The sequence below is a fragment of the Tursiops truncatus genome, chromosome 5, assembly GCF_011762595.2.
Source record: "Tursiops truncatus isolate mTurTru1 chromosome 5, mTurTru1.mat.Y, whole genome shotgun sequence".
Classification (NCBI taxonomy): Eukaryota; Metazoa; Chordata; class Mammalia; order Artiodactyla; family Delphinidae; genus Tursiops; species Tursiops truncatus.
Genome location: NC_047038.1, coordinates 66,532,530 through 66,548,290, shown reverse-complemented (window position 1 = coordinate 66,548,290; position 15,761 = coordinate 66,532,530). Strand labels below are relative to the sequence as shown.

Genomic DNA, 15,761 nt, shown 5'->3' with positions numbered 1-15,761 from the left:
GATGACAGTCACTTGGTGTTATCTGGCTGCCAGATGGACTGATCTAGAGGACCCAAGATGACCTTGCTTTCATGTCTAGTGCCTCAGTGGAGATGGCTAGAAGGCTGGGCTCATCTGAGACTGTCAACTGCAGTGCTTGGTGCACTCTGGGTAATAAGACTACGGCATGGAGGCATAAGGTTCCAAGAGCAAGTGTTCCCTGAGCAAGATGGCAGCTGCAGAACCTTTATGACCTAGGCTTGGAAGTCACATGGCATCACCTCAGTGTACTCTATTGGTCAAGCAGTCACAAGCCCACGCATTTCAAGGAGAGGGGACACAGACCCAACCTGTTGATGGGAGGTATGTCATAGAATTTGGGGCCAGTTTTAAAGCCACTACAGATATTATCCCAACTCTAAAAAGGAGTAAACTTAGACTAACAGAGGGATTGAAAACTTGCCATACAGCAAGCAGCAGGGCAACTGTAGTGACACCTGGACAGGGTATCCATCAATCACAGTCCAAGGTAGGAGCCCTGAAGGCACCTGTATTACTTATTTAATTAAGATACTCTATGTTGAAATCTTTTAATGCTCTTCAAAGAACTTCCAGTATATAAAGAGAGAGCTGCTTCCTATAGCCCATGTATTCCTTAGACAGATACTCCCACAAGTCAGAGAAGATAGTTTACAGTAGAGGGAAAATTTATCACTTTGCCAGAGCTAGGATATGGTTATGACACATTTACAGGAGTGATTGAAATGATTTGGGATGATGTGTCTAAGTCGTGTCACATTACCAAAGATTATGAAGCATCCTAAAAGAAGACTGATTTAGAGGCAATACAGCTAATGCGGTTGCTGCTGAAACTTGCTTTGAATTTGCACTACGTGTGCCTTGGAAAGCAAAAAGCTACTATAATCTGACTTTTCCAGAAAATATTTAATTATCATGTTGAATATTAGTTCATTTAATATATGCCCCTATGGCTAAAGTGTGTGTGTGTGTGTGTGTGTGTGTGTGTGTGTGTGTGTGTGTTCATGTGCATGTGTGTTTCTCATGGGAGGTGAGACTATTAGAGACAGTATTAGCACATTACTTTGAACACATTACTTTGTACAGAAATGATCCTATCTGTGGGAGGTTCTGACAAGGGGAGTAACTTAGAGGGAAAGTGACAAGATGGTAGAGGCAAAAAATGCAAAAGATGGTGGCACAGGGACTTATGTTCCTGATGAGAAATTCGTTGAAGAATCAAGAGGCATAGTAATGAGGCAGGGTGATGTCGTGAGGAAGCAACAGAACATCCTAAAGGCCAAGGCTGGCATCCCAGACCAGACACTTCACAGCTGGCTGAAATCTGAACTGAACCAACTGCCAAATGTATCTGAGCCCCTTTCCTTATATGTAAAGTGGAGGTGATAACACCAAAGTACTGCTGCAAAAATGACAGAGACTGCACTTTCTAGGTACTTAATAAAGGCTGTTTGATGATGATGATTAGTAATTCTCAGTGTCCTCTGATCAACTCTAAGTTCCATGAATGGAAGAAACAGGCATTGATTTCCCTGCTGTATCGAGAGCATCCAGCACAGGGCAGGGCGCCTATTAAGAATCTCATTGCTATTTGATATATAATGCATGAAGGAACGAAAAATTGGGACAGTAGTAGACAACAGCAAAAACTAATGGGGTTAGGGAACAGATACTGTGGCAGCACCTCCAGGTGAATAAGAACATGGGCTTTGGAAAGAGACCTGGCTTTGAACATCAGCGATGCCTCTTAACAGCTACAGGCTTTTGTGGGGATCATAAGCCCTCCCTAACGGGTTGTGGTGATGAAATGAAGAGCTGTATGCGAAGGGCCCTGCACTGGGCACACACAGAGTATACACTTCAACACTGACTGTTGCTGTTAATGTCGTTAATAATCTGGGTTAGTGCACCCTTTCCCATTCCTTGGCTTTCCTGCTCACTGGGAGTCCAGTGGACTTGTGCCAACTAGAACAAGAATTTGGTGAGCCTGCTAGCTTTCATGAGCATTCTGCAGACCTACAGATCTGTGCTCTTTTTTTTTCTGCTTTAAATGTTCTGGCTCTAGGTTCATGCTAATTCTGTTGACTGCTTTAATGTCACAGCTAATGTTACTTAACTCAGTGAGGACGCTTAGCACCACAGGAGAATGGATATAAAGCCCCACGCTACAATTATCAAAGCATGCTATTTTAATCCAAAATACGATGATTCACACTTTACTCCACCTCCCCCCAGCAGTTGACACGTATGCTTATTTGATTTAATTTTATTTTTTTGTTCTCTGCAATGGCTTGTCTCCATTAATTATACACTAAGCCCATTTCTCCCCACACTAGCTGCAACATTTCAGTGTTCTCATCACAAAATGTCAAACTCAAAATGTATTCTGTAATTCAAAGATATGAATTATTGCATGGTCCTCTGAGCTCTGTAATGAAATGTGTTTGTAGTGTTTCTTATTACACCGAAACTTGGCTTTTTCCATTATCTTTCTTTTTACTGATAAATTACAAAAGCAATACATGCTCTGGTCTACACATCGATTGCTGAAGCCAAAGAAGGTGTTCTCTCCCACTATTGTTTTTCTTAAATGCACTCTAGATTTTAAGAGTTTCATTCAAATGTTAAGTCTGATTCGATCAATACTCTGTCTCTTTTCCTTCCTTAATAAAAATAAAATACGGCAATACTATCTTAAAGGAATATTGTAGGGAATCCTTTTTCTATGAGCTTTCTGAAAATAAGTACATGAATAGGATATTTGCAAAAGAAAAACACAAGTGTCCAAGAAACACAAGAAACAACGTTCACCTTTACTGTGGTAGGGGAGGAAAGATTCCTTTTCCTACTAGCCTCCTAGGTTCTCCAGCTGGGGCTCTATAATTGGCCGAACAAAGACAGATTAATAGGAGAAAAGCATAAAAGTTTATTTAATATAAATTTTACCTGACATGGGAACCTTCATAAGGAAATGAAAATCCAAAGAAATGGTTAAACCTGAGCGTTTTAATACGAGGTCTGATGAAGGAAGTCATGGAAAGATATGATAGGACAAAGGGTGATGAGCTAAGGTAATAAACTGGGAGAAACTTAGCAAGGCTGTGTGTTCACATTCCTATTGGTGTACCTCATCTTTGGAGATACGGGTATTCGTTTCCTCCAGTATAGGGAGGGCACCACTCACAAGAGGGTTTTATGGCCTGCTCAGGGGAGAAGGGGAAGGTCAGAGAGTCCTTCCAGGACGTGCAGTTTTCTTATATTCTTTCAAGTTAAAATATTAAGTATGCCATATTTTGGGGCAGTATGTTCTGAACCCCATCACTACCAAATAAATACTAATATAACCAGCATCTATCTATTGCTTCCTGTATACAAGGTCTGTTCTAGGAGCCTTGCATGTATTGATTCTTTTTTTTTTTTTTTTTGCGGTACGCGGGCCTCTCACTGTTGTGGCCTCTCCCGTTGCAGAGCACAGGCTCCGGACGCACAGGTTCAGCGGCCATGGCTCACGGGCCCAGCTGCTCCGCGGCAGGCGGGATCCTCCCGGACCGGGGCACGAACCCGCGTCCCCTGCATCGGCAGGCGGACTCCCAACCACTACGCCACCAGGGAAGCCCCGTACCTTCAGTTTTGACAACACCAATGGACACTTTTCAAACCTGATATAACTAGAACTATTAACCTCGTATAACTAGAACTATTCAATACAGTTTACTACCCACTTCTCGAAACACGCTGAGGTTTTTTCCCCCTTCTGTAACATGGTCCCCTATTCTTTGTAAGTATTAGATTTCCTCTCTGTTCAGAACCCAGCCTCTTTGGTTCTCATTTGCATTCTCCCCATCAGTGATCACATCCAACCCCATTGCTCTTCATATCTCCAGCCAAAATCTCTCCCCTTGACTTCCCTTGAAGTCTTCCAAGCACCTAGATTTACCATATGCCTAAAATGAACTCCTGACATTTATATACACACCCCAAATATTCTCCTCCTCAAGTCATTGCAGTTCCATAAGCTACACATCCATCTACTTGCTCGTTCAAAAGAATGTCATTCGTGAACTTCTCATCCCTTATCTAATCCATTATCCTTTCCTATGAATTGTCCCTCTAAAATACTGGTTCTCAATCAGGGAGATTTTGCCCTCCAAGGGATATTTGGCAAAGGGATACCTGCTTTGTCTGTAGACATTTTTGGTTTTCACAGTAGGGGTGGAGGGAGGGTGGGGATCAGAGAGTGCTACTGGCAGATGAATAGGCCAGGGATCCTGCTAAATATCCTACAATGAACAAGAAGCTCCAACAAAGAATCACGTAGCTCAAAATGTCAATAGGGTTCAGGTTTAAAACTCTGCCCTTAATTATGTCATGAATGTGTCCAATTCTCTCAATCTCTATTGCCAGTACCATGGTCCAATGCATGACCCTCTCTGGCTTTCTTCCTTCCGTGATCTCCTAAGTAGTCTCTCACCTCCTTCACTCTGGCCCCCTACCCCCTCAATCTTTTCTCGGAAAAGATTACTTTTCAGACTAATCTTTATAAAATATAAATCTGAACCTGTCAGAACCCTACCACCACCATAACACCCTTCAATGGTTTCTCCGCTGCACCTAGAATAACAGCCCAACTTCTAATCAAGCCCTGGGTCCTTGCTCACCTTTCCAACTTCACCAAGCACATCACTCTCCCATCACTCAATCTGCCTAAAGCAAACCATGCTTCTTTCTCTTCCTTAACACACCAGGCCCTCTGCTTCTTCAAGACCTTTGCCTACAGTTTTCTTCCTCTCACTCTTTGCCTGTCCAAGCCCCACTCAATGTTCTCATGCTCATATAAACATCACTTCACATTAAGCCTCTCCTCTAAAGCTCCATGATTCTCTGATGGCACGCCTTCTTTCCATTCATGATGCTTGGAACAACTTATATTTTTTTGCATTTTTTTAAACTTTTTATCTTATATTGGAGTATAGCCGATTAACAATATTATGATAGTTTCAGGTGCACAGCAATGTGACTCGGCCATATATATACATGTATCCATTCTCCCCCAAACTCCCCTCCTATCCAGGCTGTTATAATTATATTTTTGTGTGTTTATTATTTAGTGTCTGTCTCCCTGTATAGACTATAAGTGCTTTAAGGTCAAGGAACAAAAGAATGAGAGGAACTGTAAAAACTCTGGGATCCTGGGATATGTGGTCTGAGCAGTTTAGACACAAGGATAGAGGAATTAAAGCAATCTTCACTTTCTTCCTTCACACTTCTGTTTAGGTCTCATGCTATTTTCAGTGAGTTTGTAAGCTTTATCATGGGAGAACAGCACATCTCCCAGTGACTTCTGACAGTGGAGGTTCATATGGAATGTACCTAACCTCACCCACATCTTTCCATCTCTAATTGAAGTATCCTCAACTCCTCTCTCCTACCACAGTGATGGGCATCTTTAAAGCAGTAGCGTGATGGCTTGTACAAACACTCAAAAACTATTTCTCCCCCTCCTCATTCTCAGCTTGTCCCATATTTCATTGAGAACGAAGAAATGACCACAATGAAATTCCATTCGTTTTCCAACAAATCTACCTGCATCTCTACCTACCCTGCCTTCTCTATTGTTACAGTGAACAAACTCTTCCTGCCAATGCCAAGGCCAGCTCTTCTGAATCCTATTCCTGACTGCCTTCTCAAAGACCCTGGTAACCATGACCTCTTTCTGCTGGATCATTCTCAAACATGCTCTGCTATTCCCTTCCTTTAAAAGTAAAACACACACGCGTGCGCACAAGCACACACAAGAAACCCTCACTTAAATGTATGTTCCATTTGCAGCAAACTCACGAGATTTCTCTACAGTTGCTAACACCTCTTTCTCACCTTTCATTCTCTCCTCCACTTACTATTATCAAAGTCAGTAACATTCTCCATCTTACCAAACCTAATGGACTTCTGGGTCATCACTTGTATGACTTCTCAGGAGTATTTGGCATAGTTGCCTATTCTCTTATTCTTAAAGCACTTTCCTTTCTTAGGGTCTGGATCATAATATTCTTCTTGTTCTCTTTTACCTCACTGGATGCTCCTTTTCAGTTTATTCTGCAAGATTCTCTTTTTCTGCTCAACTTTTAAATATTGGAGTTCCCAAGGGAGGGTTTGGTATCCAGGCTGTCCTCTCCAGCCTATCTGCAGTCTCTCCATAGGTTATATCATTTATTCAGATGGCTTTAAATACCACATATATGCTCTCAACTCAGTGGAGTCCAGACTTGTATATCCAACTGCTTTCTTGACAACACCATCAGAATGTTTAATTTGTATCTCAGAACAAAACTCTTTTACAGATGTAGAAAATAAACTTACAGTTACGGGGGGTGGGGGATAAACTGGAAGATTGGGACTGACATATACACACTACTATATATAAAATAGATAACTAATAAGGACCTACTGTATAGCACAGGGAACTCTACTCAATACTCTGTAATGATGATCATCTCAATAGATGCAGAGAAAGCTTTTGACAAAATTCAACACCCATTTATGATAAAAACCCTGCAGAAAGTAGGCATAGAGGGAACTTTCCTCAACATAATAAAGGCCATATACGACAAGCCCACAGCAAACATCATCCTCAATGGTGAAAAACTGAAAGCATTTCCACTAAGATCAGGAACAAGACAAGGGTGCCCACTCTCACCACTCTTATTCAACATAGTTTTGGAAGTTTTAGCCACAGCAATCAGAGAAGAGAAGGAAATAAAAGGAATCCAAATCGGAAAAGAAGAAGTAAAGCTGTCACTGTTTGCAGATGACATGATCCTATACATAGAGAATCCTAAAGATGCTACCAGAAAACTACTAGAGCTAATCAATGAATTTGGTAAAGTAGCAGGATACAAAATTAATGCACAGAAATCTCTGGCATTCCTATATACTAATGATGAAAACTCTGAAAGTGAACTCAAGAAAACACTCCCATTTACCATTGCAACAAAAAGAATAAAATATCTAGGAATAAACCTACCTAAGGAGACAAAAGACCTGTATGCAGAAAACTATAAGACACTGATGAAAGAAATTAAAGATGATACAAATAGATGGAGACATATACCATGTTCTTGGATTGGAAGAATCAACATTGTGAAAATGACTCTACTACCCAAAGCAATCTATAGATTCAATGCAATCCCTATCAAACTACCACTGGCATTTTTCACAGAACTAGAACAAAAAATTTCGCAATTTGTATGGAAACACAAAAGACCCCGAATAGCCAAAGCAATCTTGAGAACAAAAAAAGGAACTGGAGGAATCAGGCTCCCTGACTTCAGACTATACTACAAAGCTACAGTTATCAAGACAGTATGGTACTGGCACAAAAACAGAAAGATAGATCAATGGAACAGGATAGAAAGCCCAGAGATAAACCCATGCACATATGGACACCTTATCTTTGATAAAGGTGGCAGGAATGTACAGTGGAAAAAGGACAGCCTCTTCAATAAATGGTGCTGGGAAAACTGGACAGGTACATGTAAAACAATGAAATTAGAACACTCCCTAACACCGTACACAAAAATAAACTCAAAATGGATTAAAGACCTAAATGTAAGGCCAGACACTATAAAACTCTTAGAGGAAAACATAGGCAGAACACTCTATGACATAAATCACAGCAAGATTCTTTCTGACCCACCCCCTAGAGTAATGGAAATAAAAACAAAAATAAACAAATGGGACCTAATGAAACTTCAAAGCTTTTGCACAGCAAAGGAAACCATAAACAAGACCAAAAGACAACCCTCAGAATGGGAGAAAATATTTGCAAATGAAGCAACTGACAAAGGATTAATCTCCAAAATTTATAAGCAGCTCATGCAGCTCAACAACAAAAAAACAAACAACCCAATCCAAAAATGGGCAGAAGACCTAAATAGACATTTCTCCAAAGAAGATATACAGACTGCCAACAAACACATGAAAGAATGCTCAACATCATTAATCATTAGAGAAATGCAAATCAAAACTACAATGAGATATCATCTCACACCAGTCAGAATGGCCATCATCAATAAATCTAGAAACAATAAATGCTGGAGAGGGTGTGGAGAAAAGGGAACCCTCTTGCACTGCTGGTGGGAATGTGAATTGGTTCAGCCACTATGGAGAACAGTATGGAGGTTCCTTAAAAAACTACAAATAGAACTACCATATGACCCAGCAATCCCACTACTGGGCATATACCCTGAGAAAACCGAAATTCAAAAAGAGTCATGTACCAAAATGTTCATCGCAGCTCTATTTACAATAGCCCGGAGATGGAAACAACCTAAGTGCCCATCATCGGATGAATGGATAAAGAAGATGTGGCACATATATACAATGGAATATTACTCAGCCATAAAAAGAAACGAAATTGAGCTATTTGTAATGAGGTGGATAGACCTAGAGTCTGTCATACACAGTGAAGTAAGTCAGAAAGAAAAAGACAAATACAGTATGCTAACACATATATATGGAATTTAAGAAAAAAAAAAATGTCATGAAGAACCTAGGGGTAAGGCAGGAATAAAGACGCAGACCTCCTAGAGAACGGACTTGAGGTTATGGGGAGGGGGAAGGGTGAGCTGTGACGGGGCGAGAGAGAGTCATGGACATATACACACTAACAAACGTAGTAAGGTAGATAGCTAGTGGGAAGCAGCCGCATGGCACAGGGATATTGGCTCGGTGCTCTGTGACAGCCTGGAGGGGTGGGATAGGGAGGGTGGGAGGGAGGGAGACGCAAGAGGGAAGAGATATGGGAACATATGTATATGTATAACTGATTCACTTTGTTATAAAGCAGAAACTAACACACCATTGTAAAGTAATTATACCCCAATAAAGATGTTAAAAAAAAAAAATACTCTGTAATGATTTATATGGGGAAAAAATCTGAAAAAGAGTGGATATATGTATATGTACAACTGCTTCACTTTGCTGTACACCCGAAATTAACACATTGTAAATCAACTATACCCCAATCAAAATTTTTTTAAAAAACCCAAAACTCTGGCTCTCTCCACCCCAAATGTGTTCTTCCTCCAATCTTCCCACCTCAGTAAATTGTTCCACCATTCACCTAACTGCTCATTCCATAAACCTAGAAGCTATCTTTTATTCCTTTCTTTCACTCATGTCCCATATCCAATCCAACAGCAGCCCTGTCAAACTACCCCTTCAAAATCTACCCCAAATGTGTCCATTTTTTACCATCTTCATTGCTGCCACCTTAGTCCAAGCCAATCTTATCTCCCATCTGGACCATAAAATAATTTCCTCTCCACAATCCATTCTGTACCATTCTGTAAACAGCAGAGTTCTGTTTGTTTTTTTACTTGAATTTGATCCTGCCATTTTCCTGATTGAAATAAGTGAAAGTGTTGGTGTAATGGTGAGCAGTGGTCACATTCTGAATAAATTTTAAAGGCATAGATGGCAGGACTGCTATTGGATGGGAAGTGCTTCCCATTACCCTTAGAATAATATCCAAGCTCTTGGTCAGGGTTCAAAATCCCTGAATGAACTGGCTTCTATCCACCTCTTCAATCTTATTCCACACTGCTCTCTCCCTCCATCACCCAGTTCAATCCACACTGACCCTAGCTCTCTTCATGAAAATGCAAGCCTCTGAGCCTCTGTATTTGCTCTTCTTTCCGCCTGGGAAGCTCTGTCTCCAAAGCTTTGCATATCACTCTGGCGTTGGCTCAGATGTCATTTTGCATAAGCCTTTCCTTTACCACCCAAGCAGAAGTAGGTCCCCAGTCAGTGACATCTCACACTGTTAGTATGTTTACAGAACTTATTTTTGCTTCATACTTTGTTAATTTTTGTCTCCTTGTTAATAATGGGGGAAGAACTTGACTTAACTTGTTCCCTGCAGTATCTTCCTTGAGTGTAGAAAAGTGCCTGACACCTAGAAGATGCTCAATAAACACGTGTTGTGCTATTAAGTTAGTAAGTTTAAGGGAATATTTTAATGTCATCTTTGTTGAGGATGCAGGTTAGCTGTTCTTCTTGTCATCTGCTGAGGGTATTCACTGGTGCAAATAAGTCATTTAATGATTGAATTTCACATTTAACAATTGCAGGCAGAAGTGATGTTCATTTGTAGCTGGGACTTTGCTAAACTTAATCTCAACTGCCTCAGATGGACAGATTCCCCTGTGCAGTGATGAACAGAACCATAAAGCACCCAAAATAGGAAATGGAGTCCTTGATGTCAAAAGTAATGGTGATTATATGAGAGATAAAACTCTAATATCTATACTTGAGAGAGATTAGGCCGATGTGAAATGCAGCCGCATTATACTACTTGCTTTACACTTCCATACATACCCCAACACAAGGTCTAAGACCCTCTGTGAAATAATGTATTGTTTTCATTTGATAACTGCTAGTGGCGACGATGACCAATATTTTACATATATCCATCAGGTCTAAACCAAATATAACAGAATGAAAGAAATTCAGAAGGATGTTTTAATTTAATTTAGTGACTGATTAGAGCCTACTTATATAACTAACATAATTAATGGTAGCTTCGTGGCTACATTTCAGCTGAGTGAAGAATTTAGTAAGCTCTTCTCTAGGATTGGCAATAAATTTAAAATGTCAGCTTTTCTTTTGCTGAAATGCGTTGAGGGAGCCATGAACAATCCGAAGTACTTTGTGTTCTCTGTCAAGTGAAAGGACAAGTATGTACTGCTTCCTGTAGCACAACTTCTCAAATGCCAATGTGAAAAATATCCTTTTTTAAAAATTTCATTTGAAGTTAGTTAATAACAAGGCCCCCAGTCAAAGTCCAGCAGAGCAATCACCTGAGACTGTGTCCTTTGTCACAGCATTGAGAATGTGCCAAAGATGAAAAGTTTTTCTCTGAGTCTCAATGCTCCCTGGGCATGTCAGCACTACTAAGTCAAATCAGCACATTACCAAAGTGAAAGTACAATCATGGTGTCCTAGTCCAGAACAAATGGCAAAGAGCAAGGGCTATTGGGTTCCTCTACACAGTCTGAGAGGAATATAGAAGTATGGGTTACAGGAGCTAATGCACAAACAAAATGCATAGGCTCATGAAACCCTGGGGACAAAATGCTTTTCTTACTGGGTGGGTGTGAGACGTAGAAAACTGCAGCCTGGGGCCAATGAGAGCCAAAACCACTCGCAAGAGAAGAAACCGTTCCAGGCCAGTTCTCGCATCTCTCCACAGTAGTCTGGGATGATCAAAGCCTGGCCTTCCACTATAGAAATCAGCAACATGAGTTCCAGTCGCCCTGGTGAAAGCATTGCAAAATCTCTGCTGGGTGAAGAGTAGATGAAAATATGTGAGCTACCTGGACGAACTGGAAAATCTACTCCTCCAACCCCTCTTCCCTCAAACTCCTAGACTGCTAGCTTCCAACCTAAAAAGATACCATGTTTTTCCAAAGCTAGTTCTTCTCTTTGTTGTTTTTTAATAATTTTTATTGTATTTATTTTATTTTTTTGATCTAATATTTTTATTGAAATATATTTGGCATACAAGATTGTGTAAATTTAAGGTGTACAGCACAATAATTTGACACATTTATATATTGTAATGTGACTGCCATTGTAGCAATAATTAGCTACACTATAACATGACACTTCTATAACATAACATTATCATTTCCTTTTAGTGGCTGGAATACTTAAGATCTAGTCTCTTAGTAAGTTTGAGGATTATAATATAACAGTGTTGGTTATATTCACTGTACTGTGCATTAGATCTCTAGATTTACTACTCATAGGTCTGTACCCTGTTTAAGGGTTGTTTATGTTGTTTAAACATCTGTCCTATCCCATTTATTATTGTCTCTAATAAATGAAATAGAGACTAAGAAAACAATAGGAAAGATCAATGAAATTAAAGCCTGGTTCTTTGAAAAGATAAAATCGATAAATCTTTAGCTAGACTCATCAAGAAAAAAGGGAAGGGCCCAAATCAATAAAATCAGAAATGAAAAAGGAGAAGTTACAACTGACACTACAGAAATACAAGGAACATAAGAGACTACTACGAGCAACTATATGCCAATAAAATGGACAACCTAGAAGAAATGGACAAATTCTTAGAAAGGTACAATCTCCCTAGACTGAACCAGGAAGAAATAGAAAACATGAACATACCAATTACCAGGACTGAAATTGAATCAGTAATTTAAAAACACTCAACCAGCAAAAGGTCAGGATCAGATGACTTCACAGGTGAATTCTACCAAACATTTAGAGAAGGGTTAACACCTATCCCTCTGAAACTATTCCAAAAAATTGCAGAGGAAGGGACACTTCCAAACTCATTCTATGAGGCCACCATCACCCTGATACCAAAACCAGACAAAGATACTACAAAAAAAGAAAATTACAGACCAATATCACTCATGAATATAGATGCAAAAATCCTCAACAAAATGCTAACAAACTGACTCCAACAGTACATTAAAAGGATCATACACCATGATCAAGTAGGATTTATCCCAGGAATGCAAGGATTTTTCAATATACGCAAATCAATCGGTGTAATATACCACATTAACAAACTGAAGAATAAAAACCATAATTATCATCTCAATAGATGCAGAAAAAGCTTTTGATAAAATTCAACATCCATTTATAGTAAAAACTCTTCAGAAAGTAGGCACAGAGGAAACACACCTCAACATAATAAAGGCCATACATGACAAACCCACAGCTAACATCATATTCAATAGTCATTATTGTCTTTTTGAAAAAGAGGGGCAAAAAAACCCTCTCAAACCAGGAGGGTAAGTAAGTACTATTTAAATGTGCTTGCTTTGGATACCAAGGGGGGAAAAGCGGGGGGGATGAATTGGGAGATCAGGATGAACATATATACACTACTATGTATAAAGCGATAATCAATGAGAACCTACTGTATAGCACAAGGAACTCTACTCAATGCTCTGTAGTGACCTAAATGGGAAGAAAATCCAAAAAAGAGGGGGATATATGTATACATATAGCTGATTCACTTTGCTATACAGCAGAAACTAATACAACATTGTAAAGCAACTATACTCCTATAAAAATTAATTAAAAGAAAAAGTCCAAAGGTGCCCAACTCATTTGGGGGTTAGTATCATTTTGCTATCAAAATCAGACAGTACAGAAGAAAAGAAAATTAGAAGCTCATTTAACTGATCGCAAAAAAAATTTATATTATAAGCATTTACATAGGTTTTATTATGTCAGGAACTTGCCTAAGCCCTGAACATATGTAATTCAAAGACAACTCCTTGACTATTGTCTCCATGTTACTGATAAGGAATTTAGGCATAGAAGGGTCATATGGCTTCCCCAAGGTCATACCGCCAGCTAATTGAATCCAACAGTTCATTTGGAAAAAAAAGACCCCAAAACTGACATCATGCTCAAATGAGGTTAATTCCAGAAGCGCAAAATTAGTTACACTCCATGAAACTCATCAATGCCATTTATCTTATTAGTAGAGTGGAAAAAAGTTATATCATTATTTAAATGAGGCAAAGAGATTTTAATAAAGTTCAGGACCTATTTATCTTTTTCAAAAATCTTAGCAAACTAAGGCTAGAAGAGAACTCCCTCTCACTGGTAAACCTTATATACCAAAATCTTATAGCAAACACTACAGTTAGTGGAAAAACACAGATAAGCATACCCTCCAAATTATAGAACCATACCCAATAAATGACAACTGATTGATACAGTACTAGAAGTCCTACCAATACTAAAAGGAAAGAAAAATAATTAAGAAAAAGAGAAAAATGATCACTATTTGCACTAGATGTTACCATCTCCTAATAAAACCACAGAATTATCACCAAATGAAGCAATTAGAAATAAGAAAGTTCAGAAATTTACCTGAAAATAACAACTTAAAAAATCAATAGCACTAACTTACCCCAGCAATAACCAACTAGAAAACATAACAATAGCAAAAAAAAAGAAAAGGAAAAATGTTATAAAATATCTAGTAGTGAATTTAACCAAGGACACACAACATGAACACATAAGAACACATGGTATGGAGAAAACGTAAAAACCCTAATAAAGGGTATACTAGTTGATTTACAAAATTAAATAGACATTTTATTCTCTTAGGTAAGATGACTTAACATTACAAAGATATTCACTATTCCTAATTATTCTATAAATTCAATGTAATACCAATCACATTTCCAGTTGGATTTTTAAAGAATTAAATAAATTAATTTTATTATTTAATAGGAAGCCAAACTTTAAAAAGATGAAAAAAAGAAGGGCAAGCTGCCAGATATAAATACATACTTTTAACTCCTAATAATAAAAAAAAGATATTGGCATAAGAACAATCATATGGACCAAAAAAACACAATAGAAAGCTCAGGGATAAACCATGTAGAGGGGACACTTTTATATAAGATAAGGATAGCATCACAAATTCATGGGGAAACAATGAATTATTTAGTAAAATGGTTTGCAAAAAGTGAATCCCAGCTTAACCCTACACACCAAAGGAATCTACGAAGGAGTAAATATCTAAAGGTGAAGAATAAAACTAGAAAGCTGATAGAATAAAATGTGGAATAGCTACAGATCTGAGGCGAAGGAAGGATTGTTTAAACAAAACTTTGAAAGCACAAACAAAGAAAAAGGAGTAATTAAGTTGCTTACGTCAAAGTGAAGAATTTCTGGTCAATAAAAGATACTATGGATAAAGTTAATATATAGCTGACAGAATGGAAGAAGATATTTGCAAAGTGTAAAACCAACCAGGGATTAATGTTTAGAATATACAAGAAACACCTACAAATGTATAGTGAAAGGCAACAACCCAAATAGAAAAATCAGTCGGAAATATGAATATTCAATATAGAAGAAACTCAAGATGCTGACAAACAGATGACAAATCAAAGCAACTGGCAATTACAGAAATACAAGTTAAGTGATTGTAGGCTGGCAAAAATTGGAAAGCTGAATAATGCTAACTATCGGCAGAGATGTTGTTAAATATGAATCTTTGTCCACTGCTGGTGAAAATACAGACCAGTGCAAACTTCCTGGAGAGCAACTGGGCACTAGTCAAAATAAATGCATGTCGCATATGACCCAGAAATACTGTACCTGGGTGTATGTCCAAAAGACATTCTCACAAAGTCCCTGAAGACACGGACAGAGTTGTTCATGACAACCCTAGAAATGATGCCAGAGTTTCCCACAGGACGTGTGACCAACAGAGAAGGCAGCTGGGCTTGAGCTATCTTGGCAGGACCCCACTCAAGAGCTCAGTTCACCTGTGACAGAATCCCACCAATAAGAGGCTAAAAGATGGCTTCTTTTGGCCAGAGTCAAGGGGGAGTGGAAAGAGAAGGGCCAGACTGGAGCTTACAGTGCAGGGAAATGTGCAGTGTCATCCTCCAAAGCCTCCCCCTCAAACCTATATGTGTGTCCCATGAGGAGTCAGTGTTCGGTCACCCACCATGGAAAGGACATTGATTGTAAATTACTGTTAGTCAGAAAAGCAGCAAAAGAAGGACATCACTGCTGACCAATTAAGGTAACTACCTCCTCTCCCTCTTCCTCCTCCTCCTTTAATGAAATGGAGAAACTGAACTTTAAGGAGAGTTTGGAGAGGAGGTATCTCAGAGCTATATCATACCCACCATCCTTGAAGCAACCAGGGCCAAGATAAAGTCCCCCTTAGG

General features: G+C 39.0%; 1 long non-coding RNA gene across 1 annotated transcript in view; it reads left to right on the top strand.

Annotated features, from left to right (window-relative positions):
* Nucleotides 1-313: 313 nt before the first annotated feature.
* The window catches only part of LOC141278780 (uncharacterized), a 38,110-nt gene continuing 22,662 nt past the window's right edge, over nucleotides 314-15,761 (top strand). The window contains exon 1 of the long non-coding RNA XR_012331989.1: nucleotides 314-342. This is a non-coding gene — a long non-coding RNA (uncharacterized lncRNA). The remainder of the gene's footprint in view (nucleotides 343-15,761) is intronic.